General features: G+C 45.3%; 1 protein-coding gene across 1 annotated transcript in view; it reads right to left on the reverse strand.

Moving 5' to 3' along the window:
- Nucleotides 1-25,019, reverse strand: part of LOC123991050 (transcriptional activator GLI3-like) — a 181,850-nt gene that overhangs the window by 156,436 nt on the left and 395 nt on the right. The window lies entirely within an intron of this gene.

A 25,019-nucleotide genomic window follows, 5' to 3' on the forward strand; every position in this document is an offset into this window, starting at 1 on the left:
CATCTCCAATCCAAAGTTAAATCTAGAATTGGCTTCCTATTTTGCAACAAAGCCTCCTTCACTCATGCTGCCAAACATACCCTTGTAAAACTGATCATCCTACCGATCCTCGACTTCGGCGACGTCATTTACAAAATAGCCTCCAGTACCCTATTCAATAAATTGGATGTAGTCTATCACGGTGCCATCCGTTTTGTCACCATAGCCCCATATACTACCCACCACTGCGACCTGAACGCTCTCGTTGGCTGGCCCTTGGTTCATACTCGTTGCAAAACCCACTGGCTCCAGTGTCATCTACAAGACCCTGCTAGGTAAAGTCCCCCCTTATCTCACCTCGCTGGTCACCAGAGCAGCACCCACCTGTATGTAGCACACGCTCCAGCAGGTATATCTCTCTGGTCACCCCCAAAACCAATTCTTACTTTGGCCGCCTCGCCTTCCAGTTCTCTGCAGCCAATGACTGGAACGAACTGCAAAAATCTCTGAAACTGGAAACACTTATCCCTCTCACTAGCTTTAAGGACCAGCTGTCAGAGCAGCTCACATATTACTGCACCTGTACATAGCCCATCTATAATTCAGCCCAAACAACTACCTCTCCCCATAATGTATTTATTTATTTATTTTGCTCCTTTGCACCCCCATTATTTCTACTTTGCACATTCTTCCACTGCAAATCTACCATTCCAGTGTTTATTTTTATTTTTTAAACTTGCTATACTGCATTTACTTCGCCACCATGGCCTTTTTTTGCCTTTACCTCCCTTATCTCACCTCATTTGCTCACATTGTATATAGACTCATTTTTCTACAGTATTATTGACTGTATGTTTGTTTTACTCCATGTGTAACTCTGTGTTGTTGTTTGTGTCGAACTGCTTTGTTTTAAGTTGGCCAGGTAGCAATTGTAAATGAGAACTTGTTCTCAACTTGCCTACCTGGTTAAATAAAGGTTAAATATACATATATTTTTAAAGGTGCGGACTCCGGCTGCAAAACCTGACTCTATATGGGAGGATCCGGGTGGGCATCTAGCATCGGTGGCGGCTCCGGTGCAGGACGTAGACCCCCCCCCTCCCCCCCTCAGTGAAGGAATCTCCGTCAGCGTCGGTGGCCGGAGGAGCCGGACCGTGGATCGTCGCCGGGAATTCCGGACCGTGGGAACCGTTGCCGGAGGCTCCGGACTGGGAACCCTCGCAGGAGTCTCCGGACTGGGAACCCTCGCAGGAGTCTCCGGACTGGGAACCTTCACAGAAGTCTCTGGACTAGGGAGGCACACTGGTGGCAAACATGGTGACACGCACTTCAGGGCGAGTGCGGGGAACAGGCACAGGACGTACCTGGCTGGGAAGGTGCACTTGAGGGAGAGTGCGAGGTGCAGGCACAGGACGTACCTGACTGGGAAGGCGCACTTGAGGAAGAGTGCGGGGAGCAGGCACAGGACGTACCGGACTGGGAAGGCGCACTTGAGGGAGAGTGCAAGGAGCAGGGACAGGATGTACCTGACTGGGAAGGTGCACTTGAGGGAGAGTGTGAGGTGCAGGCACAGGACGTACCTGACTGAGAAGGCGCACTTGAGGGAGAGTGCGAGGAGCAGGCACAGGACATACCGGACTGGGGACACGCACTTCCGGGAGAGTGCGAGGAGGAGACACAGGACGTACTGGGCTGTGGTGGTGCACTGGAGACCTGGTGCGTAGAACCGGCACAACTTGTACCCGAACGGTGACACACACCTCAGAGCGAGTGCGGGGAGGAGACACAGGACATACCGGACTGGGGAGGCGCACTGGAGGCCAGATGCGTGAAACTGATGCAGATGACATCGGATTGGTGTCACGCTCCTCAGTACACGCCAATTTGTAAGTCGCTCTGGATAAGAGCGTCTGCTAAATGACTTACATGTAAATGTAAATGTACACCCGCTCTGCAGCACTCTCATCGTCAACACCTCTCTCCGGAACCTTTCGTCGAGTTCCTTCTTCGACTCCCTGAAGGTCTCTGGCTCATTCCTCGGCTCCGCCGACCACCCCGTGTGCCCCCCACCGCCAAAAATGTTGGCTGTTTTTTGGGCTTTCTTCCTGGGCGCGAACCCAGGCGTCGTTGCTGTCCTCCCGTCTCTCCTGTCGTCTGTTTCCACGGTAGGCTTTTGTATCTTGCCAAGACTTCCTCCCAAGTCCAGGATATTCTCTCCTCGACCTCCTCCAAAGACCAGGATGCCATCTCCTCCCGGGCACGCTTTTTGCAATATGGCACTAAAGTAAAACTGCAAAAAATGTGGCGAAGAAATGTATTTCAAGTCCTGAATATAAAGTGTTATGTTTGGGGCAAATCCAACACAACACATCACTGAGTACCACTCTTCATATTTTAAAGCATGGTGGGGGCTGCATCATGTTATGGGTATGCTTGTGTAACAGTATTGCTTCCGACCCTCTCCTTGCACCAACCTGGGCTTGAACCAGGGACCCACTGCACACATCGACAACAGTCACCCTCGAAGCATTGTTACTGATCGCTCCACAAAAGCCACAGCCCTTGCAAAGCAAGGAAACATCTACTTCAGGATTCAGAACGAGTGAAGTCACCGATTTAAATGCCACTAACGCACAACACTAACTAGCTAGACATTTCACACAGGTTACACTTGTCATCGCCAAGGATAAAAAGAAACAGAATAGAGCTAAGCACAGGCAAAATCCTAGAGGAAAACCTGGTTCAGTCTGCTTTCCAAAAGACACTGGGAGACAAATTCACTTTTCAGTAGGACAATAACCTAAAACGCAAGGACAAATATACACTGGAGTTGCTTACCAAGACGACATTGAATGTTGAATGTTCCTGATTTCTAAAAACATCTTTTCATTATGGGATATTGTGTGTAGATGGGTGAGAAGAAAAATCAATTTACTCCATTTTGAATTCAGGCTGTAACACAACAAAATGTGAAATAAGTCAAGGGCATGACTACTTTATGAAGGCAAGTTATCATTACTCATTTCATATTTATTGCTTGTGTTATTATTTTTCTATTATTCTGAAATGTTTCTCTTTGAATTGTTGGAAAGGGCCCATAAGTAAGCATTTCATTGTTACTCTACACCTGTTGTTGACAAAACATGTGACAAATACAATTTGATTTGATTTGTGTTTGCTTTTGAGATAGAGGTTGGTAAGTTAAAGGAAAGGGCCCTATAAAAGGAGCACATATAAACCAAGTATGCATCCCAAATGGCACCCTACTCCCTATTTAGTACACTAATTTTGACCAGGATACATATGGTGCCATTTGGGATGCAGGCCAAGAGAAACTGCTACAAGGTAGAGTGGTAGTAAAGTAACCTCAAGTGTGACCAAATGGTCGAAGGTTGTTCCCTGGTTCAATGCCTTTATTGAAGAGACTAGAGAGACGTTCACAATCACAAGCTCAATGGTCATTGAGTGAATAGCACATACTTAGGTTGCCATACTGTGTGCTACACTGCACTGGTGGGAATATGGGGTTGCCCTTGGCCCTATGGAAGGGGAAGGGGAGTGGGATTCTCTGCTGGATGGTGGATTTGGGTAGTGGGTTCCATTCAAGAAGGTTAAGACTTAACATTGTTCCCAGATGGCACTAAGTCTGGTCGCCCCCTGAAGTAAATGACATTTAGTAGCAATTAGTCACGCCTCATCGCACACGCACGCACGCACACACACATACACACACACTCAGTGACATGGTCAGGCTATTCAAACTCTATGTCGTTTACATGCCCCATTCCTTGAATGGGGCATGCTTATTTAAGATGGTGAGGAAGTCATTTAAATAAATAAAAACAGGCATCCTCTACTGACGGGATGAGGTCAAAGTCCTTCCAGGATACCCCGGCCAGGTAAATTTGATTTGATTTATTCTGCCAGAGTGGGCGACACCACAACTGTAAATCCGAACTGTTTGTGGGGCAATGAGTTCTAGATAAGTAAGTGTCTTGTGAAAAAGGCCTTCAGTGTAGAGAAATAGCTTTAAGTTTTATGTCTAATAGCCTTCAAAGAAGTCTGTCAACATCTAGCTCTAACACACAGATACATTCAAGAGGAATCATTTCAACAAAACTGGGGCTTTTTGTCCTAGGTATCAACACTGTGTAGTTATTTGGGAGTGGGGTGGCGCAACTGCAAAGTGAACGAGTGAGAGGCTTGGTTTACATTTTGTTTTCAAGGACAAACAGTGCAACAACGCGGCCCATTGGTGGCTTTCGGCGGAGCTAATGCGATTATCCTCGTCGCGCGCCTCCGTCTCCCAGACCTCTCCACTTAAGATGCTTTGGAGGACTGGCGAGGGACCATGTGTCGTTTCGCACAGCAACGAGTGGAGTACATCTTACATTCCTGGGTAACAAAACCACACGATGTAATCTTAATGCTTACACAAGGCCTCTTTTGCGCTTGCTACCCAGTAGATAAGGGGCAAATAAAGAGGCGGGCCACAATGGAAACCTCCGGCGTTCCCCACTCACCCAGCCCTCTGCTTATTCCCTTATTTATTTATTTTCCTCTGTTTTAGTAGAACTTGTGTATTATGCTAGAGCTAAGAGCAACTGGGAACCAAAAAGTCCCCAAGACCTAAACAATAGAAAAAGCAGTCAACCACTCCACCATGGGAAAGGGACTATGTGGTACTTGATTGCTCTCTCTCGTGCTTTTACTCTTGACTCCCCCCACGATGCCACAGAGTCTTTGTTTGTTCTATACACTTTCTGCACTCCTTGAAAACAGCATGAAAGAGGGAAAAGATGCTCGTTCGGCTATTTCGTTTCCAAGCCGAACCCAACAATTGCAAACTGGTATCCAGCTAAAATACACTGCAGCAGCCAAAGAAATACAATATATTTTCCAAAACTTGAGCCATCATTTGTCCGTAATTCCTCAACAAGTATGTGGCCCTCAAAATATTTGCCCATCTTGATTTGAATGCCACAATAATGCTTATTATACAATTATTATACATCTCTGTCTCCCTTTCTAACTCCTAGCCATTCAGTTCAAAATTCACAACTTTGAATCTTTGAGCCTCTTAAAATTGGGTTGAGTGACCACATGGTAGGAAAGAGTGAGGGTCATATTGTCAATGGGCCTCTCTTCTTTAGCAAAGGCAGCCCCGACCTATAAAGACACAATTCACAACACTTTGGAAGACACCACAAAAACTTAAACCACAGTACCTAGTGTACACATCCCTCCTGTGCTTTGCTTTGTATATATGTATGACTGTGTTTTTCACTATAGGTTTTTCAGCCTGTGTCAAAGAGAGAGTGAGAGATGCTCTGTACTGTATTTGAGAGTGTGTGTGCCTTTCCATCTACAAGAGAGTGTGCTCAGCATCAAGAAGAGAGGGGACCCCAGGGATTGCATGAGGGGAAGCAGAGGAATTCCTTTGTGAAAAACTCCCAAACACTAATACATACACACACACAAACTTCCGAGGTGAGTAGGATAAAGCAGAGGGATGATAGGGGGGGCTGTAAGAGGGACCAGGTAAGGCTTTGAGAGAGGGTCCCCTTGCATGGCCCTGGGGACCAGATAATTCCCTCTCTCTATCCCTCCCCCTTTACAGGAGGCCTTTTCTCCATGTCTCCAGATACAACTACTCACATGCATAAAGATCTTGAGATGTCTAATAAAGTAAACTCAACAAAAAAAGAAAATGTCCCTTTTCAGGACCCTGTCTTTCAAAGTTAATTAGTAAAAATCCAAATAATGTATCTTCATTGTAAAGGGTTTAAACACTGTTTCCCATGCTTGTTCAATGAACCATAAACAATTAATGAACATGCACCTGTGGAACGGTCGTTAAGACAAACAGCTTACAGACGGTAGGCAATTCAGGTCACTGTTATGAAAACTTAGGACACTAAAGAGGCCTTTCTATTGACTCTGAAAAATACCAAAAGAAAGATGCCCAGGATCCCTGCTCATCTGCATGAACGTGCCTTAGACAGTGCTACAGGGAGACAGGACGGACAGCTGATCGTCCTCACAGTGGCAGACCATGTGTAACAACACCTGCACAGGATCGGTACATCCAAACATCACACCTGCGGGACAGGAACAGGATGTCAACAACAACTGCCCGAGTTACACCAGGAACGCACAACCCCTCTATCAGTGCTCATACTGTCCCCAATCGGTTGAGGGAGGCTGGACTGAGGACTTGTAGGCCTGTTGTAAGGCAGGTCCTCACCAGACATCACCGGCAACAACGTCGCCTATGGGCTCAAACCCACCGTCGCTGGACCAGACAGGACTGGGAAAAAGTGCTCTTCGCTGAAGAGTCGCGGTTTTGTCTCACCAGGGGTGATGGTCGGATTCGCGTTTATCGTTGAAGGAATGAGCGTTACACCGATGCCTGTACTCTGGAGTGAGATCGATTTGGAGGTGGAGGGTCCGTCATGGTCTGGAGCGGTGTGTCACAGCATCATTGGACTGAGCTTGTTGTCATTGCAGACAATCTCAACACTATGAATTACAGGGAAGACATCCTCCTCCCTCATGTGGTACCCTTCCTGCAGACTCATCCTGACATGACCCTCCAGCATGACAATGCCACCATTGCTCGTTCTGTGCGTGATTTCCTGCAAGACAGGAACGTCAGTGTTCTGCCATGGCCAGCGAAGATCCCGGATCTCAATCCCATTGAGTACGTCTGGGACCTGTTGGATCGGAGGGTGAGAGCTAGGGCTATTCCCCCCAGAAATGACAGGGAACTTGCAGGTGCCTTGGTGGAAGAGTGGGGTAACATGTCACGGCAAGAACTGGAAAATCTGGTGCAGTGCATGAGGAGATGCACTGCAGTACTTAATGCAGCTGGTGGCCACACCAGACACTGACAGTTACCTTTGTTCAGGGACACATTATTCAATTTCAATTTCTGTTAGTCACATGTCTGTGGAACTTGTTCAGTTTATAACTCAGTTGTTGAATCTTATTATGTTCATACAAATATGTACACGTTAAGTTTGCTGAAAATAAATGCAGTTGACAGTGAGAGGACGTTTCTTTTTTTTTGCTGAGTTTATGTCCACATACAGTACAACTCCAATTCATATCTTTATACTGTATTATTCTTTAATGCAATGTCTCCATACAACCTCTGTTCATATCATTAAACTTGTATCATTGCATTGAGCATGCAATGGAATTCTTCCCAAGATTCTGGAATTCTTCCCACTGTACTTACATAGTGGACATACTGTATGGTCAAATCATACAGCTGGACACACTGGGTGTATCCCAAATGGAATTCTATTCCCTGAAACAGGCTGCGTCCCACACGGTACTCTATTCCCTTTGCAGTACACTACTTTTGACCAGGGCCCTGGTCAAAAGTAGTGCACTACAAACGGAATAGGGCGCCATTTGGGATGCAGGCTGAGTCAGTTCCAGTGGAGTGATGGAGGTGTTGTGGAACTTGTCCCCCAGACAGTGTCTGTCTGTCTGTTACGAGGCTGAGCCACAAGTTACTGTGGCCCCTCTCTCATTTCTACACTCTAATCCCCATGTTCCCTCTGGGCTCTCCTACTCTCCCTCTGTCTCTGTCTATTTTCCCTCCATCACTCTCTTTCTCTATCTCTTGTATTTTTCTTTCCCTCCCTCTCTCTCTCCTTTCTTTCTCTCATTTTCCTCTCTCTTGCTGCCTTTCTCTCCTCCACCCCCGCTCTTTCTTTCCTCTGTGTCAGTGGTATAAACAGTACAACACAGACCAGAGTGAGTGGAGGAGAGAAGGGTAGTGAATGAAGTGATTAATGACAGAGCGGGGTCATTGCGGGGCACGTGGAGGAACAACAGCCAGGGGGCAGCGTGATAATAATACAGCACAATAATCAACCCATGAAGCAGACAATCAGCAAGCCAAATCAGGCAGTAAAGGGCCCTATTAGGTAGGCCCCATCAGGACGGCTAAGTGAGAAATTAGCCCTCGCTGAGCTACGCAACGATTCATCAAGTCGCAACAACCCCCGATGCCCCCCTCAAGAAGTCATAATGTTTACTTAGACTCACCGACATGCCCTGTCAGTGCGCTTTATTGGCTCTTATTAATTCTCCGTCCGGGCCCTCGCGACCGCGCCATTTAAAGCGTATTAGAGGGAGGATGATTGGGCGAGATGAAGTCGCACTGGTGTTTGGCTTTCTGGCGATAAAGGGAGGATGAAAGGGAGGGCAAATTAAAGGAATGCCATCACATTGCAAAATGCAGTTGTCCTAGAATTAGACCCTTGCACAATGGAATGTGAGGGAGGGATGGAGGAAGATGGAGAGGATGAACAGATGGAGGAAGTGAAAAAGTAGGAAAGGCATGGCTTTAATACCGCTTTTCCTGTCTGAGGGGTGGGCTCACATCCAAAGAGCTATTGAGTCATACATTCCACACTACAGACAACACCCGATTCTGATAATTCTGTTTTATCAGTTGGACCCACTGAGACTGAGGATGAGTCCCAAATGGCACCCTATTCCCTTTTTAGTGCACTATTTTTGACCAGGGCCCATATGCCTAAGAAATACCTTGAAACAGCCTCAGCCAAAGAACACCTGGTGAGTGCTCATGCTATCTGCATGTTATGAGAGCTCCAATAGTAATTTAGCATGGCAGTGATGGACAGCGGAAATATAGGGGGTAGTGGCATGTATTCATGGATGCCATGGGAAGCCACGCTTCCCCAAAAAATGTACAAAAACAAACAGCTCCCTTCTGTCTTAGTTTGTGCAGGGAATCTATCTGATACAGTCTGATCAGAAAGAGTATGAATGCCAGGGAAGCCAGCGAGCATTTGTCCTCCCTTGATAAAAAAAAAAGAAGTATAATAGCCAATCAGCGTTGAGCTAAACTGAGTGAACAGCTTTGAATGGTCCTGGTACACCAAACAAAAGAGTCAAGGGAAGCCAGTTCGGATTTGGCTACTGACCAATAACATCACAAGCCAAACGTCATTATTGACAGAAAGAAAACTTGATTTGTTGCATCTCGTTGTGTTGTTGTCCTCTGGTGGCTAGTTCGCTAGCTAAAATCACTCCTTTCCTAATTTAGCCATGGATGGAGGTAGGTATTTGGACTTAATACACCGTACTGGCCAATGATTATAACAGTGATTCTAATCCAACCATAAATTAATTGCATCGTGCCCCTGGCCTGATAGAATGGAAGTTCAACATGTAGCTAGATGTGGTATGCTAATGTTAACTAGCTGGCCTGGCGATGCACCCATGAAACGAAGTTAGGCTGGTGAGCAAGTATTTTAGCCAGGTAGCCTAGGGACAACAAAAACTAAAAGTGTGTACTGTATGACAGAGTCACAGACAGTTTAGGCAACATGAAAGAGGAGGATGGCATTGGCATTTCTCTACAAGTAGGGTGATTCAACATGTTTTTTCTCCTTGCACACACACACTGAAATCAGTACCATGGACAGCCACATCATATTTAGCTTACATTGACTAGACTAAATTCTTTTTGGTATCTTTTAGTTGTGACTGTATTAGACTAAGAATAGGTGATTAGATGATGTTGAAATGTTGAAGTTGAAATGGTGTGTAACGAGTGCGCTGAGAGTCGGGAAGCAAGTTCAGGGAGTGAGTGTTTTAATAGATAAACGTAACATAATACAAAACAAGAAAACACGAACAACACACAGACATGATACAGGAACAGAAACAGTAACACCTGGGGACAGAACCAAAGCGAGTGAAAAATATAGGGAAGGTAAATCAGGAAAGTGATGAGTCCAGGTGCGCATAACGATGGTGACAGGTGTGCACCATAACGAGCAGCCTGGTGACCTAGAGGCTGGAGAGGGAGCACACGAGACAGTACCCCTTCCCCGACGTGGCTCCAGCCGCAGGACGCCAGCCAAAATTACAATCCCGGGGATCAGGAGCGGACCGGTCACCTCTGCTAAGGCGCGGGAAACCTGTCAGTCCGGCTGAGACGAGCCCTGGAGAGAGAGCATACGTGAAGGTAGCCCCTCCCCAGCGCGTTCGGCTCAAAGTCTCTGTGGTTCTAAATCAATAGTTGCTTAATCCAAAAATGTGTGAAACATTACCTTGCGTGACCATGCTGTAGGTCATGTAACTGTTACATGCAATATGTTTTGTGGACTTCACCGGACAGATGTTGCTCTCCGGTTCTGTAATGAAACAAATGTGTGGTTGAATTTATTCTGCCACTGTCTCCTTATTGTCTCAGACTAGGCAAGTCAGTTAAGAACAAATTCTTATTTACAATAATGGCCTACCCCGGATGATGCTGGGCTAATTGTGAGCCGCCCTATGTGACTCCCAATCACAGCCAGATGTGATTCAGCCTGGATTCAAACCAGGGATTGTAGTGATGCCTCTTGCACTGAGATGCAGTGCCTTAGACCGCTGCGCCATTCGGGTGCCCCCAATCACATGTATAAAACAAACATCATTTCCACATGACATTCCATTTGTAATTACTTGCCCTTGTTTGCTTGTTCCTAATAGCTTGTTCCCATTACCCACAATGCTGATCAAGTTAAAAACGAACACTTTCTTTATTCTGTTGTTTGACGTTTCTGTTTGCGCTCAACAAAGTTCCATTCAGTAGATACTGTAGATACACAGCCCAGACCATCGGCGCCATCGACCACTGACTTCAACTGACTTCAGCTAGAGGTGAAGACACTTCAATGAAGCTGGGGGAGGGGAGGGGGGTGAGACTATACTGTACTGTATAAGGAGTATGGTTGAGGAAGTATTAGATCAAAGAGAGTAGAGACACAGAGGGAGTCCCAGTCAGACTTCCATGCAGCTCCACTCAGCCAGCTCCCCCCACGGCTGACATGTCTCCCAACAGCACAGCTAGGTCGGTAAGGAGACAACAATTCACCCCCCCCCCTGCTCGCTCATACTGTACATACACAGGGATTGGCGCTCCCCAACGTGCCCAGCATCCCTCCCACAGCGTCAGTACCTGCACCTACACTCACACACACAGTCACACACACATGTCCGAGAGCTCGGCATATAGGTCTACTGAGGTTGTACTTTAGGTTTTAAAAACACACACAAGTGAATATCTTTGGAGTGAATACAGGATTTGAAGTTGAAATGCCAGTCTTTTACTGCAAGTCAGGTGGAAAAAAAATACATTCTCTTCAAAACCCATACTCCTATACGATATGCAATAACATCCACATGACTTATCATAAAACGCACAGCATTTCCAAGTGTGAAACAAAAACTTGCCCCTAAACTCAAAGGGGTCATACAGAATGCTCCAAAATGGCTCCCAAAAGAAAAGACCACAAATAAACATGGGGAAGAAGACTTACAATAGCAGCCCTCTCGGGCACTGGAGCAGTCGTCAGTCAGGAAGCTAACTAACATCTGGCTGTGTTAAAGCCTTTCAGCTGTTTGCGTCGCCGCCTCAAATTAATTCTGGGGGCTGTAAAACCATCGCTTAGGACACCTCCTAAACATACACTCTTACTACTTGGCTAACACTTGCTCAACTCCCCCTCTCCACTGCAATCCTCCACACCAGGTTCGTATTCATTAGGGCACAAACATTTTAAAACATTTTGCAACGGGATACAAAATGTGTGTTTCTTGTCTGTCTATTGGACAGGTACAGGTTGTCCCTCCCTGTTTTATTTATTTAGTGCACAATAAATACAACCCAGGGCTCCAGTGAACATGCTAACACACACAAATAAAAGAGCTAAGGAGGAGGCCTTAATTGGCGAGTTAGATGGGTGCCGGGGGTTAATTGGGAAACATGGTGAGCAGCTGGCACCATACTGGAGGTTGAGACAGGGATAATAAGTTCACCCTTTGCATGAGAGACAGTTAGTGATGAATCAGATCAGAGGAACAGTGTACTGTAATCATCCCCCTCTCTTTGCTCTTGTTCTTTTCTCATTCTCTCTCTTTTCTGACAGGCCGAGACAGTCTGGCTAGCAGCTATACAATCTGGCACCTATCACACACAGGACTGGTTGGCAGTCACGGGAGAGGTCTCTCCCGTGTTCTCACACACACAAACACACAAACACACACACACACACACACACACACACACACACACACACGCACACACGCACACACGCACACACGCACACACGCACACACGCACACACGCACACAAGCACACAAGCACAATAACTCTTACCTCTAGGACATGGACCTACTTTATCAGTTTAATTTTCAATGTATGTAAATGTTTTCCATAATGTATGTGTAAATGGCTTATTAGGCTGTGTTAGCTGGTTTGCATTGATCTCTATGCCAGAGGGAAAAATAGGAAACTAGATCAGCGCTCTGCTCATATATACTGAGCTGAACCATAATCACATCCCTGCTTGTATCAATAAAGAAAACATTAACATATACCATCTAAAACACACTAAACCTTCTACCCGGACTCAGTATAAATACACACAAAACTCTACTGGATTACAGTGTAATCAAGCCCATATGTAATGGTCGGTATAACTTTGTGATTTTCTCTGATGCCTCAAAATTGTGCTTGTCACTACAACTGGAATTCCACTAAATAATAAAACCCATAGAGGAACTATTGGACCAACAGTTGTTTATTCTCCTACTTGTGAACCCATTAAAAAAAACTCTGAATATAAAAAACACAAGCCCATATAAACTGTGTAAGAGTAGAAAGAGTGCTGATCTAGGACCAGTTACCCCTGATGTTATTCATTATGAGCTAAATGGCTAAACTGATCCTAGGTCAGAATTCCTACTCTGAGACTCAGCACAGTGGCAGAGGGACTGTTTGGGGTTGAAGGTAGCACAGGTAGAGTGATAGGCAGTAATGGGAGAAGACAGGGAACTAAAAAGCCACACAAAAGCCAAGCTTTATAAATAATTCCAAAAGCAAACAGGATCCCTTGTATGTGTGATGTGTGATGTGTGACTGCTGACTCCCCTCAACATACATACACCAAAGATACCGCCGACCGCCTCGCAAGCCTCCTTCATCAGGTAGAATAAATAATCTCATGGCATCCCTTGGTTCTGGTTAGGACAGAGCAGTTAGGAACCACTCATTTAGGAAAACCTAAGATAATGTAAAATATAGGAAAAAACGTCTTCTAGCGGTGCACATTTAACCCAGTTTGGAGAAATACACACACACGCACACACACACACACCCGAGACCTGTCTTGTAAATCTCTTTGTGAAAGCAGCTTTGGGTGGAAAACAGGGGCTTACATACTGAGCCCTGAGGTAGAGCTATAGACTCCACACCTCTAACGTTCTCTCTCCTTCTTCCACTCTCTTTCTCAAACACATGCACCCACACAGAAAAAAAATCTCCCTTTTCTTTCTCTCTTTTTCTTTCTCTCTCCCTCCCATTCTCTTTTCCACACACTCTACCTCACTCATTCTCTCTCTTCTAGTTCTCTCTCCGTCCGACTAGCAGTCCCTGCTCCAAAGCAGTGTTGGTTGGTCCCACTGCCCTGCAGGCTCCACTAGCACCGCAGTGACTAATGTCCTGCCTTAGCTCAGACAATGAGTTTGCGACAGAGCCGGGAAAGTGTTGGGGAGGAGAGAAAAAAACGTCCGTGCACCTTTGACTAATGGAACCCTTGGCACTCCCCTGCTTGCTATGGGAGGCTTTACAATGTCGGGCAACACTCTCAACGTCCTCTGAGGCCCGGCTGGGACCTGCGGAGCAGCAAGGCTTATGGGAAAGGGGAACATAATGAATTCTTTAGGAAGTCCAGGCCTGGCTTTTTTTCTTCATGAATAAGATACATTTCCAAAGCATGTCGACCTCTCTTAATAAAAACACCAGTCAGGCCTGAAATAGACAAAGACGGTTTAGGGGCCCATATACACGTTCATATTTTTGTTGCTCGATACATTTTTGAGGCCCACTTATATTCCTCAGGCCAAGCCTGTCGGAGTCAGGGTATTGTAAACACAATAAAACGTTATTGGTCACATACACATAGTTTGCAGATGTTATCACAGGTGCAGTGAAACACTTTTGTTTCCAGCTACATAAGTGGAGAAATACTGAACAAGAGTGTCTGCTAAATGACAAAAATGCTAATGTAAACAATACAAGACCATGCACACAAATAAAAGACAAAGAAAAGAAAGAAATCAAGAAACCCGAGCAATGTCAGAGTCCAGAATATAAATATATATGTATATGATGGTGTGTATAGACAGTATGGACAGTGTGGATATTTATATATGAATAGAAATATGTGTACAACAGTACTTAAATAGGATGATCCTTGACTAGAATACATTATATACATATTGTCACGCCTTGGTCATTGTATTTTGTGTTTTTGTTATATGTTTGGGTAGGCCAGGGTGTGACATGGGTTTATATGTTGTTTTCGTATTGGGGTTTGTAGTATTTGGGATCGCGGCTAATTAGGGGTGTTGTATTAGGTTTGGCTGCCTGAGGCGATTCTCAATCAGTCAGGTGATTCTCGTTGTCTCTGATTGGGAACCGTATTTAGGCAGCCTGAGTTTCGCTTTGTATTTTGTGGGTGATTGTTCCTGTCTCTGTGATGTGGTCACCAGATAGGCTGTAATTAGTTTCACGTTCCGTTCTGTTGTTTTTGTATTTAGTATCAGCTATTTCATGTACCGCGTTTTCTTTCATTAAAGTCATGAGTAACCAACACGCTGCATTTCGGTCCGACTCTCTTTCTTCAACAGACGAACGCCGTTACAGAATTACCCACCACTCACGGACCGAGCAGTGTGTAAACTGGCAGGAGCGAAAGGAGGACGTTATGGACGGTAGAGGCATGGAGTATACGACGTGGGAAGAAATCGACAGGTGGGCGGCCGACCCAGAGAGAGTGCAGGCGCCCGCCTGGGATTCGCTTCAGCAGTGCGAAGAGGGCTACAGGCGAATGGAGTCAAAAACGGAAACAACGCGACGCAGAGCGAAAACTGAAAGTAACCCCCAAATATTTATTGGGGGAGAGCGCAGAGAGAGAGTGGCTGAGTCAGGAGTCAGACCTGAGCCTACTCTCCCTGTTAATTGTGAGGAGCAGCAATATAAGGACTTCTGGTCTTGGGAGATGATATTAGACGGAAAAGGACCCTGGGCTCAGCCTGGAGAATATCGCCGTCCCAAGGAAGAAATAGATGCGGCTAAAGCGGAGAGGCGCTGGTATGAGGAGGCAGCACGGCGACACGGTTGGAAGCCCGAAAAGCAGCCCAAAAAAATTATTGGGGGGAGGCTAGAAGGGTTATGCCAGGTAGGAGACCTGCACAAACTCCCTGTGCTCACCGTTGGGCTAGAGGGACCGGGCAGGCACCGTGTTATGCTATGGAGCGCACAGTGTTTCCAGTGCGGGTGCATAGCCAGGTGTGGCACATACCAGCCCTTCCTATTGGCCGGGCTAGAGTGGGCATCGAGCCAGGTAAGCTTGGGCAGGCTCGGTGCTCAAGAGCTCCAGTGCGCCTGCACGGTCCGGTCTATCCAGAGCCACCTCCACACACCAGTCCTCCGGTAGCAGCTCCCCGCACCAGGCTTCCTGTGCGTGTCCTCGATCCAGTACCACCAGTTCCAGCACCACGCACCAGGCCTTCAGTGCTCCCAGTCTGCCCAGCGTTGCCAGTGCTCCCAGTCTGCCCAGCACCGCCAGTGCTCCCAGTCTGCCCAGCGCCGCCAGTGTTCCCAGTCTGCCCAGCGCCGCCAGTGCTCCCAGTCTGCCCAGCGCCGCCAGACAACCAGTCTCTTCCAGATCTGCCAGACAACCAGTCTCTTCCAGATCTGCCAGACAACCAGTCTCTTCCAGATCTGCCAGACAACCAGTCTCTTCCAGATCTGCCAGACAACCAGTCTCTTCCAGATCTGCCAGACAACCAGTCTATTCCAGATCTGCCAGACAACCAGAATCTTCCAGATCTGCTTGTCAACCTGAATCTTCCAGTTCCGCCAGCCAGCCAGGATTTACCGGAGCCTACTACCTGCCTGAGCTTCATCTCAGTACTGGGCTTCCTCTCAGTACTGGGCTTCCTCTCAGTACTGGGCTTCCCCTCTGTCCTGGGCTGCCCCTCTGTCCCGGGCTGCCCCTCTGTCCCGAGCTGCCCCTCTGTCCCGAGCTGCTCCTCTGTCCCGAGCTGCCCCTCTGTCCCGAGCTGCCCCTCTGTCCCGAGCTGCCCCTCTGTCCCGAGCTGCCCCTCTGTCCCGAGCTGCCCCTCAGTTATGTGGGGATCTGGGTGAGGACTATTAGGCTATGGTCGGCGGAGAGGGTGGATAATCCCAGGACGCGTAGGGGAGGAACAAGGACATTAATGGAGTGGGGTCCACGTCCCGAGCCGGAACCGCCACCATGGACAGACGCCCACCCGGACCCTCCCTATGCTTTTGAGGTGCGTCCGGGAGTCCGCACCTTAGGGGGGGGTTCTGTCACGCCTTGGTCATTGTATTTTGTGTTTTTGTTACATGTTTGGGTAGGCCAGGGTGTGACATGGGTTTACATGTTGTTTTCGTATTGGGATTTGTAGTATTTGGGATCGCGGCTAATTAGGGGTGTTGTATTAGGTTTGGCTGCCTGAGGCGATTCTCAATCAGTCAGGTGATTCTCGTTGTCTCTGATTGGGAACCGTATTTAGGCAGCCTGAGTTTCGCTTTGTATTTCGTGGGTAATTGTTCCTGTCTCTGTGTTGTGGTCACCAGATAGGCTGTAATTAGTTTCACGTTCCGTTCTGTTGTTTTTGTATTTAGTATCAGTTATTTCATGTACCGCGTTTTCTTTCATTAAAGTCATGAGTAACCAACACGCTGCATTTCGGTCCGACTCTCTTTCTTCAACAGACAAACGCCGTTACACATATGAAGTGGGTAAAACAGCATGTAAACATTGTTAAATTGACCATGTACAGTGGGGCAAAAAAGCATTTAGTCATTCACCAATTGTACAAGTTCTCCCACTTAAAAAGATGAGAGAGGCCTGTAATTTTCATCATAGGTACACTTCACCTATGACAGACAAAATGAGAGAAAAAAATCCTAAAAATCACATTGTAGGATTTTTTATGAATTTATAAATAAATAAATAATATGCCATTTAGCAGACGCTTTTATCCAAAGCGACTTACAGTCATGTGTGCATACATTCGACGTATGAAATTATAGTGGAAAATAAGTATTTGGTCACCTACAAACAAGCAAGATTTCTGGCTCTCACAGACGTGTAACTTCTTCTTTAAGAGGCTCCTCTGTCCTCCACTCGTTACCTGTATTAATGGCACCTGTTTGGAACTTGTTATCAGTATAAAAGACACCTATCCACAACCTCAAACAGTCACACTCCAAACTCCACTATGGCCAAGACCAAAGAGCTGTCAAAGGACACCAGAAACCAAATTGTAGACCTGCACCAGGCTGGGAAGACTGAATCTGCAATAGGTAAGCAGCTTGGTTTGAAGAAATCAACTGTGGGAGCAATTATTAGGAAATGGAAGACATACAAGACCACTGATAATCTCCCTCGATCTGGGGCTCCACGCAAGATCTCACCCCGTGGGGTCAAAATTATCACAAGAACGGTGAGCAAAAATCCCAGAACCACACAGCGGGACCTAGTGAATGACCTGCAGAGAGCTGGGACCAAAGTAACAAAGCCTACCATCAGTAACACACTACACCGCCAGGGACTCAAATCCTGCAGTGCCAGACGTGTCCCCCTGCTTAAGCCAGTACATGTCCAGGCCCGTCTGAAGTTTGCTAGACAGCATTTGGATGATCCAGAAGAAGATTGGGAGAATGGTATATGGTCAGATGAAACCAAAATAGACCTTTTTGGTAAAAACTCAATTTGTCGTGTTTGAAAGACAAATAATGCTGAGTTGCAGCCAAAGAACAGCATACCTACTGTGAAGCATGGAGGTGGAAACATCATGCTTTGGGACGACAGATCCGTGTAAAGGAAAGAATGAATGGGGCCATGTATTGTGAGATTTTGAGTGAAAACCTCCTTCGATCAGCAAGGACATTGAAGATGAAACGTGGCTGGGTCTTTCAGCATGACAATGATCCCAAACACACCGCCCGAGTGGCTTCGTAAGAAGCATTTCAAGGTCCTGGAGTGGCCTAGCCAGTCTACAGATCTCAACCCCATAGAAAATCTTTGGAGGGAGTTGAAAGTCCGTGTGGCCCAGCAACAGCCCCAAAACATCACTGCTCTAAAGGAGATCTGCATGGAGGAATGGGCCAAAATACCAGCAACAGTGTGTGAAAACCTTGTGAAGACTTACAGAAAACGTTTGACCTCTGTCATTGCCAACAAAGGGTATATAACAAAGTATTGAGAAAAACTTTTGTTATTGACCAAATACTTATTTTCCACCATAATTTTTTTTCTCATTTTGTCTGTCATAGTTGAAGTGTACCTATGATGAAAATTACAGGCCTCTCTCATCTTTTTAAGTGGGAGAACTTGCACAATTGGTGGCTGGCTAAATACTTTTTTGCCCCACTGTACATAGGGCAATTGTCTCTACGTTGCAAATGGCTGGAGTCCCCCCCCCCCTCTCTCTCTTTTCAAGGATCTAAAAATAATTTTCAAGGATCTAAAAACTTCTGGATCACCTACATCTCCCCCTCCCACCCTGCAAGGAATTGGGCAAAGGAGAGGAATACCGCCATCCACACCCTCCGCCCCTCCAACCCCTGCTCCTTCTCGCTCCCTGTGAGAAGTATTGGACCCCCCTCTCTCTTCTTCCCGCTCTCTCTCTATACCGGATTAGCCTTCAAATGACATCCTGACAAAATAGGCCTTCTTTCAAGTCGGGCAAGACATTTGCTCCGATAGTAGTGTTCCCCTTTTGAGAAGAGGGGAACGTGGTTCACAATCCCTGCAACAGAGGACAGAAGTGAAGGAGTAGGGGAAAGGGGGAGAAGAGGGGACGAGGCACGCATTTAAACATGTTTGCAGAAGGGAGGGAGAAAGTCGGCCTGAACTTTATGCATGTATTATCCTTGGGATTTGCATTTGACATTGAAACAATGTCCCCCTCCTCAACCCCCAGGTTTCACTAAGATAACCAGGCCAGCATGGGGCACTGCACGTACATACATATTAAAACAACTTTACCATTGTTATGTGTATCAGAACAGTATGAGCTATGCAACTAAAGAATTCCAAACAGATATTTATGAAATTAATATTAGTAATTGATTTATTTTCCCCAGTGAATTTTAATTGTATTTTCCTTATTGTAAATATTTTTCATACACTTTTGGGTGTACATTTCTTTTACTCCATTCAGTTTAAATCACAATAATCAGAGACCCTTCAATCAACCTCTCTGGCAGTGCTGCTGCTGTGTGTGTGTGTGTGTGTGTGTGTGTGTGTGTGTGTGTGTGTGTGTGTGTGTGTGTGTGTGTGTGTGTGTGTGTGTGTGTGTGTGTGTGTGTGTGTGTGTGTGTGTGTGTGTGTGTGTGTGTGTGTGTGTGTGTGTGTGTGTGTGTGTGTGTGTGTGTGTGTGTGTGTGTGTGTGTGTGTGTGTGCCTGTCTGAGCCTGTGCAAGTGTGTGTGTGTCTTTAGTGCAGCAGCCTGACACAAGGCTTTCCACATACACAAAGAAATCAGGATGAGGAGGTGGAGGTGACAGATCATTGTTCACAGTTATCTGGCCGCCTCATCTGTCCCCTGGCCATCACCACGCTCCCTGGACGAGGAGGGAGAGCAGGCCCCCTTACGGATGCCACAACTAGCTCCCATCAAGCCCATGACACAATGCCACATAACAATAACAGACCCGAAACCTGGGAATTCGAGAACTACATCACCACTTTCCCAGCTCAGCATCTCAACTTTATACAGCCCCGCCACAAGCCAATGGGCCTGCAGCTTACTTCACCCCTTGCTGCCATACTCACACCGAAGCCGTAAAGACGCTTGTACGGCAGCTCATGGCAAACAGAGGAGACGAGCGCCGTCAAGCGACGTCGTCACCCAGGCGCGACCTGCCTCCGTTTGCACTCGAGTGTGTGGGAAAAGAAAAGGCAGGCACTCACTGACACGCTCTGGGGTTCACAGTCCTGTCATCACGCTCTGGGGTTCACAGTCCTGTCATCCAGGACGACTAGCTCTCCTTCACACCTGTATTCATCTTCATTTTTTCCCCAGACTAAATTCTCTCTCTCTCTCTCTGGGAGGTTGACCAGGCTAATTGGTAGGTCCAGTCTGAGTGAGACCAAAGCCCTGGAAAACAAAGCATCACTCTGACTCTCAGCCTCTGGTAAGGCAGCTTGAGCTCTGGCTTCTTTTCTCATTTCTTATTTCCTGAAGAAGGAATACTGGCTACTCTGCTTGCACGCTCCCCTCTCTCTATGTGTGTGAGTGTGAGTGTGAGTGTGAGTGTGAGTGTGTGTGTGTGTGTGTGTGTGTGTGTGTGTGTGTGTGTGTGTGTGTGTGTGTGTGTGTGTGTGTGTGTGTGTGTGTGTGTGTGTGTGTGTGTGTGTGTGTGTGTGTGTGTGTGTGTGTGTGTGTGAAATATGTCTATGATGGGGATATTTTATGCAGAGGTGCATTTGCATTTTTGAAACATTTAAAAAAAACATGCATATATGGGGGTAAGAGTACATTTGAGAGCCTCTGCGTATGGTGTGGAGCTGACTATGCATTTCATTACACTATGCATCTCCCTCGCACCCGCCTTTAAGGTAGCCTAGTGGTTAGAGAGCTGGGCCAGTAACCTAAAGGCCGCATGTTGGAATCCCCGAGCCAACAAGGTGAAAAATATGTTGATGTGCCCTTGAGCAAGGCACTTAACCGCAATTGCTCCAGGGTCCCCATTGATAATGTCAGACCCTGGCCGTGACCCGACTCTCCGAGGGTGTCTCAGGGGCAGATGGGATATGCAAAATACACATTTCCAATTCACAGATGCTCATTAATACACACTTGTACATGTGTGAAATGTGACAAATATAAGCACCCACCAAATTATTATCATCAGATCACCCATCCCACCCCCTCACTGTGCAAAGATGTGCCCAATGAAAGGTGCCTTAAGTGGGACTCCTTGAATCAGGGAATGGGGGTGAATGGGGTCCCGCTCTAGGACGCTGCTGGTGAAGGTGGAGGGGAGCAGGAACACATAGCATATTAAATCGGCCGACAGAGGCTGGGTACGTCCATGCGGAGAGCTTGGAGAGCCAGATCTGAGGCATGCCCTGAAGGGATGGCTGGGCCTGGGGATTAGGAGGGCCAAGGAGAAGCCCCTCATGCTGAGCCGCGCCTCGCGCCCGCCTGCCTGCCTGCCTCCTCGCCGCTCACACGCAAATGCATCCAGACACTTTGATGTAGACTACACTCAGCGGCATACTGCCACGGCCCCAACTTTTTACAAGGAGGTGAAGGAGTCACTCACATGTCACACACACACACACCTCTGTCTCTTGTCTCGCTGCCTTTTTTCTCTCAATCTCTCTCCATTCTCTTTCTTTTCCCCACTGTAACTTTTCCATTTGATGTCAATATATCAAAGTTCAGAATCATCAAAGTGAAGGATTCCTATTGGGGGCCATCTATTCATGTAGCGTCTATATTCACAGGGCGTTTGCAAATCAAATCACTTAGGGTAAAGATTCCAAACTTTGATTGGGTAACTATTGTGATAGTGTGTTTATTTATTTCTGCCCAACATGCTCTAAATAGCTGAGGTAACAGCTCCTCACCTGCTAATGTAAACTGTGGTTTGTGGGATAGAAGTACTTAGCGCTCTGCTAAAGAGTTGAGCTTCTATTGAAAGACACAGATAAACCTTTCATCATATTAACATCTGTGGCCAACAATAACAACCTTTGAGTACCACAAAATAAATCACACACTATATCTGCCACACACCGACGTATCCACAACACATCAAACCAAAAATGTGAATAAACGCACACAAAAAAAGCCTTGGTACATGTTACCTTAGATTAAATCAATTTACCCTAGAATACCCTCATAGAACAATACACTTGGTACCTCTGACTGGGTCTTTATTGAGTGCCATTACCACAACAACAGATGTCATTAGGGCCTCATGCATACACACCTTTTAACAGGTATTCTTCCTCTAGGATATAAAAGAGCCTAAAGACAAGAGGCCTGCCTAGAATAGTGGATTTGAGAGGCCCTTAATTTAAGGGTAATAGTGAGTCATCTTTGTGCATTAATATCTATTTGTGTAACAGGCCCCATTTTGGGCAAGTTAGAAAGGTCAGGAGGTCACTGCCTGGTGTTTCGCAGCTATGCATAATTGAATGTAAAGGTATGCTAATATAGAGATAAAGGGCTGCTCTGCTATCAGAAGCACTGAAGAGGAATAGGGAGGGAGGAATACGGGTTATCCGTGCCTTTCTTTCCCTATCTGTGGTACTGTGAGTTACAGATTGTTCCCTTCATCAGACGGGCATTGATTCATCTTGGCCGGTGAACGGAAAAAAACAGGCTTTTTCATTGAGCCTTTTTTTTAAACATTGTGTGTATTTATTACTGTTACTGAATCATTTGACATGCAGTCTTTGTTTTGTAAAAATGCACCTGTTCAAGTGAAGCTACAGCCCCTAGCTGAGCTCCGTTCTGTTTTGGAGATGTAAAACAGTAACGCCATACATATTTATATTACTTAGTGTGTTCATCAGATATCATTCATATTTAATATGATTAAATCATAAATTATATCCAGCTCCATACACATATAGGCATGTACTTAGAGCCAATCTGTGGTTATTTCTGAACACCGTTTTCACGTGGAAAATATCAGCTATCCATTAAAGCTAAATAGAGCTCAAATTAATGTAATTACATGTAATGTTGCTTTGGTGATCATTAAATCTGGGGGTAAGCAATCACACATTCATCATGAGAAATGCACTCTGGCATAGAGCTTTCTGTCGACCATCAATCACTACAAAAATAAAACTTAATAGCAAAATACCAGAAATATATCAATTGAAGTATATTTAGTATATTTAGTTTATTTAGTCCATTGCATCCTCACTAAATAAAATAACAGATGATAGTTTTAAAATGCTGGTAGGCCTTATCAAATTGAGGTATAACATTTGGATTTTTGCAAGCCAAAAACATTCTCTTGATTAAAATGACATATCATGTCATATATGCAAAAATGCATTAATGATAAAATGACATTTAGATTTCGTTTCATGGATAGATAAGGATAACAATTAACCATATCACTGTTGCAAACACAAGTTTTGATTAGAAACAATATTCTATTGAGATATTGAGACTTAGGTTTATGGCTTCCTTGATGTTCATACTCTAACCAAATAGTATTTCATAAAACATAGTTGGGGGGTTCCACTATCAATTAAATGATTAAATACTGAGCATATCATTTCAAAATAGTGCATAAAGATTTGCGATAATGCAAACAAAATTATGCATAAAAACGATCACTATATTTAGTGGGTTATAGGCGTACGTTCTTGTCATTTTTCTTTCCTTCTTAAAAGCAGCACAAGAGAGATCTCATAAGGGCCTAAAACTGGCCAGTCCAGATGGTGATGTTCTTAACCCGAGGTTAAAAATAAATAAAATCTTTAATCTGCACAAACTATTAACATGTTGTTGTTTTGCATTCAAATCTTTACTGCCAGTTGCTGTAGATCTACGTTAATAATTTGCCAAGTGTCAAAGAAGGTTTGTCTGAGCCGTCACCGCACGGCTAAACGCCTCGAACCCTTGTCGTTTGTATGGCGGCGTGAAACCCGAGACACAAACGGTCCACCAGTCACTCACACCGAATCTGACAAGCAGATAAAATGTGCAACAGCTGGCTGCGAGCAGAAGGAAAAGTTTCAAACAAATATATCCGCATGTGAAGGCACGCTGCCATGATACACAGCCTAAGTGAGCGAAAATTACATACGATAAAAAAACTACGAAATGGATAAAAGACACACAAAAAATGATAAGCATAATAAGTAGGTCTAATTATAACCAGTTCAATAAAATATTAACGGAAAGTAATCCAAATGTGGACGCGCGAATATAAGGGCTTTCCAAAAGTAGCCTCTAGTGTAGGCTACTTAAACAGAGAAATTACATTTTCTATTGTGAACTGTTCCATTTCATTTGATAAAACCTAGTTGATTTTCTATTGTCAAACACGATGGGCCTACAATGCTCATTATATAGGTCTACATGCCTGTATAATCGTTCAAATGTGCCTATGGCATTGTAAAATAAACGTGGGCTTACTATCATATTTTGATTGTAGAAATGGGGACTTCAGTGGTGGCATTAGATTTTTTTGTTGTGAATAGGCTGAAATGTGATTCTGAACAATAGTCTATAAAAGTATAGTACATCAATCCAGGCATAACTCATATTAGGCCTCATGAATAAGAGATCGAATCGATAACATGGTAAAAATCCTGCTGAAATGTGAACACATGTAAATATGCATGCCTCCCATGCGTGTCTTTGGGCAAAAGTCCAAGTAGTGGAAGTGTTTTTGTGTTAGTATTGGAAGTTCCAAAATAAGTTTCAGCGAATATCACAATTCTCAGCAATGCAATTACTTTTGCATTCAAGTGTATCCAAAACACAAACTTAAAATGTATAAACCTTCCATCAAATAACCTTAACACACCTTTAAATCAGATTTTCGGGGATAAGAACCATTGCCAAGTGTCTATCACCTTCTAAGAAAATGCATCAGCAAAGTTTCGAAAATGTGCAATGGGTCAACTTGTAACTTTAAAGAAAGTAGACAACATCCAGCAAAATATGTAGTGTTAGTATACATGTCACGCTGTGTCTAAAGTAGTTTATGTTGTGCAAGTGAGTATATTAGTGAATAGGTTGTGTTTTCATACTAATTTCTGTTTATATATCACCCCCCAACCCCTGATTTGTGGACTTCTATGATTGATTTTAAACGTGATGCCTCTCGACAGTTTTTGAAATAAACTTGTTTTCTCTTTAACATGTTCAAATCCAACAAATCACAAAATGTTCGAGGGAAACAATTCATTATGA

The sequence above is a fragment of the Oncorhynchus gorbuscha genome, linkage group LG12 (genome assembly GCF_021184085.1).
Source record: "Oncorhynchus gorbuscha isolate QuinsamMale2020 ecotype Even-year linkage group LG12, OgorEven_v1.0, whole genome shotgun sequence".
Taxonomy (NCBI): Eukaryota; Metazoa; Chordata; class Actinopteri; order Salmoniformes; family Salmonidae; genus Oncorhynchus; species Oncorhynchus gorbuscha.